This window comes from Myotis myotis, unplaced genomic scaffold (genome assembly GCF_014108235.1).
Source record: "Myotis myotis isolate mMyoMyo1 unplaced genomic scaffold, mMyoMyo1.p scaffold_m19_p_15, whole genome shotgun sequence".
Taxonomy (NCBI): Eukaryota; Metazoa; Chordata; class Mammalia; order Chiroptera; family Vespertilionidae; genus Myotis; species Myotis myotis.
Window position 1 is genome coordinate 4,030,692 of NW_023416319.1, and position 4,055 is coordinate 4,034,746.

Here is a 4,055-nt window from a genome sequence, read left to right on the forward strand (position 1 = left end):
CCATTCCCTCAGCCTCAGCGCTGTGACCCACGTTCCCCTGCAGGTGGCGCCTGGGGCACACCGCTGCTGCCAAGGCCATGCAGGGCAGGGGCGGGCGTCCTGGCCCACGTGCCCAGACTCTGCGGGTTCTCTGTCTTTGACTCTGAGAGAGAGCTCAGTTTCTGGCCAAGCAGTTTCAATCGACGTGGGGAGATTTCTCCTCTCGCCCACACTAGGACATCAAAGCTGACTGCAAACCAGGTCAGACGAGGACCTGGACAGGGGCCTGGGAGCCTTGGGAGGGGAGCGTCCCAAATATACTCTGCCCCCAGGATTTCTCAATGGCCCCCCCACAGCTTGGGGTGCTCTGCCCTTGGGTTCCTTGTCACGGAGAACAGACTTAAGGGAGAAGCAGCCAGCTGGCTCAGGATAAGGACCACAGATCAACTGTTTTGAAACTAAAGCAATTATTTGAGAAAGAGATGCCCCACCCTGAAACGTTCTTGCTCAGATGCCTGCAAACACAGGACCTGGACCTGGGCCTGAGGGGGACTCGGGGCCACTGCAGAGCACCGCCCCGTTCACGGGACTCAGAAAGGCACCGGTTAGGGGGTGGGTGGGGAAGCTTTCCAGGAGGCACCAGCCACCTACCAGGGCCTTTGAGCAATTCCACGGGCCCAGGGGAAATACCAGTGGGGCGGGTGCTGCACAGGAATGTGGCACGTGTTTGCTGCTGCAGCCCAGCCCTGACCATGGCCCAAAGTCTGAGGATCTCATTGCTGGATCAGCTATAGGGGAGAACTGTGATGGTGCTGGTGATGGTGATGTGATGATAGTAATGGTGATGATAATGGTGGTGATGGTGATGGTGGTGATAATGATGGTGATGGTGATGGTGGTGGTGGTGGTGATGGTGATAGTGATGGTGGTGGTGGTGGTGATGGTGATGGTGGTGATAATGATGGTGATGGTGATGGTGTTGTCTGGGAGAGAAGCCTGGTTGGCTCATGCATCCCACTCTGCCCTGGGCCTAGGATGGGTGCTAACACATGGTAATGGGTGCTAATCAAGCCCTAGTTCTCAAGGGCCTCATCTTGTCCTCTCCCTCCCAGATGAGACCTGCTGTGAGGTGGTGTAGGTCCAAGCAAGAGGGCCCATCTTGGCCTTCACACCTGTGGCCTCTGGGTAGATCCATGGTCTCTGACCCATGGCTCTGGCCCTTGGACCAGGCAGCTTTGGTTCCATCTCAGAAGCACCTGGTTGGGCTGCAAATGACCAGCCCACTGGGCCAGCCCAGGCGAGCTCCAGTAAGAGGAAGTGGGAACAGGCCCAGGTATGTGAGGGAGGGGGCTACCGGGGTGGGAGACACCAGCCACCTAGCCAGGTGACTGTGGCAGCTTTCGTTCTAGCCATGGGGAGTTCCCATGGGTCTCATGTTGTAGGTGAGACAGAATGAGAGATGACAAAGGCATAATTATGTACCAGTTGAAAGAACAGTGCTGGACAGGGCTCAGCAGGCTCTCCTGTAGCTTCAGGGGTGAGGAGGTGGGCCTTGAGAGCTGGGACTTGGAGAAGGTTTCCCGAAATACTAGAGGGGTCAGGCTAGTGAGGCACCTCCAAGGACCAGCACAGAGACCAGTCCCCTGAAGGGAGGTGGACACATAGGTCACCCCTGCTTAAAGCATTGCTGCTGCCCCTCCTGCTGGCTCATGGTAACGCAACTCAGCTCCAGAGGTGGTTCTGGGTGGTTTCCTTTCTCCCTCCATGCCACCACCCTGCCCATCTAACCAGTGCTTGGGGCTGGCTAGGCCAAGGGCCCGGTGCTAGGTAGGCCTGGCGGTGGCTATGGTGCCCACAGCAGGGTGTGAAGGCTTTAGGAGCGAAGTCCAAAGGCCTGGGGAGAGGCTCCTGGCCCTGTTTCCCCTCAGCCTGGGGTCATTCTGCAGCCCCTCCCTAGTCCCATTGGGCAGCCACCCACGGCTCTAGGTTCTGGGAGTGTTCTTTCCAGGGACCAGCACACGGTCACTTACCGCCATGCACAGGGCTGGCCCTTGAGGGGGACACAAGAGGAGGGAGCACTGGATCAGAAAGGAAGGGGCATATGGGGGTCAGGACCCCTGGGCTGACGAGGTTCCTGCAAAGAACACCGGCACTTTCATCAGGGGCTCTGGAAGCTCCTAGCGCCTTCTTGAAACAAGAGTGGGGTAGGGGAGCCAGTAGGGAGCAGATGGGTGGGCAGGTCTGCCAGGCAGGGCCCCAAACAGCCACCTTTAAACTTCAAATCCACCTGCTGTCTCTTTTAAAGTTTCTACCTTGTAGAGACGGATTTGTAAAATGGCTTCCAAGTTCACTTAAAAAGTACATAACACATGGGGCTGAGGCAGGACACACTTCTCACTCGCCCTCCCCCCTCTCAGCTCTGTGTCCCCACACCCACTGTCCCATCAGGCTCCCCTCCAGGCTGTCGTCAAATGTATCTGCCCCACCTACCTCCTCCATGAACACCCGGGAGCCCCCTTCCTACAACACTGGGTACCTTTCAGAGGGTCCCCTTCTGTGCACCCCCCCACTTTAGCCCCGTGTCCAGCTGCCCACACTGTCATGTGGGGCCCTTTCCCTCTGGGTGGACGTCTGCTCAAGCACCACCCCTCCCGGGAACGCTTTCCTAACACCCCCATCCACACACAGCTCCCCTGTGCACACATTGACACACCCCTACCCATGATATCCCTACCAGCCCGGGGCTGACTCAAACCCTGGCTCCCTGGTCCACGGTGTCCAGGAAAGACAGTGCGCAGCAGGCAGTGGACAGCCTCTGGCCAGTCTCCCTTCCCAGTGCCAGCAGGGGTCCCTGTTGCCTGGCCTTTTTGCTCCAATGTCAGCCCCACCCAGGTGGGAGTGGGGACTGCAAAGGCCTGTGGGTGCAGACAGTAGGCAGGCCCCTCTGGGGGCTGAGCTGTCACAGGGAGGGGTTGGCTGACCATGGAGAGGTGGTGGACTCAGATACCTGAGCCCCTCTGCTCTCCTACACCAGCGCTAGGACCTCTCCTAGGGCTGACTGATGCTCCTTGGGCCTCATTCTCCAACCCTTACAATTGGGGCGGTGAGGCACTGCGAGGTCCCCGTGGCCTTCCGTGGCTCCGCCCCCGGCTCCTCTAGGACGGCTCTGCGCCCCGCGGTCGCCTGAGGGCGAGCACGAGCAGAGCCAGGTTGCCCTAGGGTCCGTGGAGGCGCCAGGGGTGGCGGCCATGACGCAGGGCGGGGCCGGGCGGGGCCTGGTGCGGGGCTCGGAGGGGCGGGGTCTGGCGGCGGGCGGCGTCCGGGTCGTCAGGACAACCGGCTGCCGGCCAGTCTCCGCTGCCCAGTCAGGCTCAGCAAGCCCAGCTTAGGGGGCGGGCCGGGTTCCGGGCAAGGTCACTGCAACAGGCTGGGCTCCGAGCGCCAGTGCTCGGTAAAGGCGAGAGCTTTAACTGGGCGGAAGGCGCGCGGGCGCAGGACGCAGTTAGGGGTACGGTGTGCGCTCCGCGCCTCCACCGCCCCACTCCCCATAGCCGGCCGGTTGCGCGCGCCGGGAAGCCCCTCTCTCCCTCGCAACGTTCCTTCATACTGTGAACTGGCCGCGTGGCCCTCCGGCCGCTCCGGCCGCTCCGGCCGCGGTGGAGTAGCTCGGAAGCCACAGTTTCCGGGCGATCCAGGCGGCAGGGTCGCGACTGAGACTTGCAGACTGGATCACCCTCCCTTACCCTGGTGCGAGCCATCCCAGGCGCACCGGGAACCCAGAGCCCGGCGCACATCCCGTCGTAACCCAGGAGGGTGCCTAGGGCGCGGGGGTCGCCAAATGTCCCCTAGGAGCCAGGGAGAGACTGGGCCGCTGCGGCGCTCCTCCTGGTGTCCCTTCGGCGCCCCGCGTCTTCTTGGCCCGCCCGCCCGGCTTCCTGCTCGCTCCGCCGGGACTTCCTCCCCGCAGTGCAGGGTGGCCACTGGGCGCCAGACCCGGAGGCGGGGGACCGGACTACAGGGATTGGGGGGCGGAAAGGAGAGGAGGAGACCTGGGTCGGGAGGGGAGGCGCCCCGGA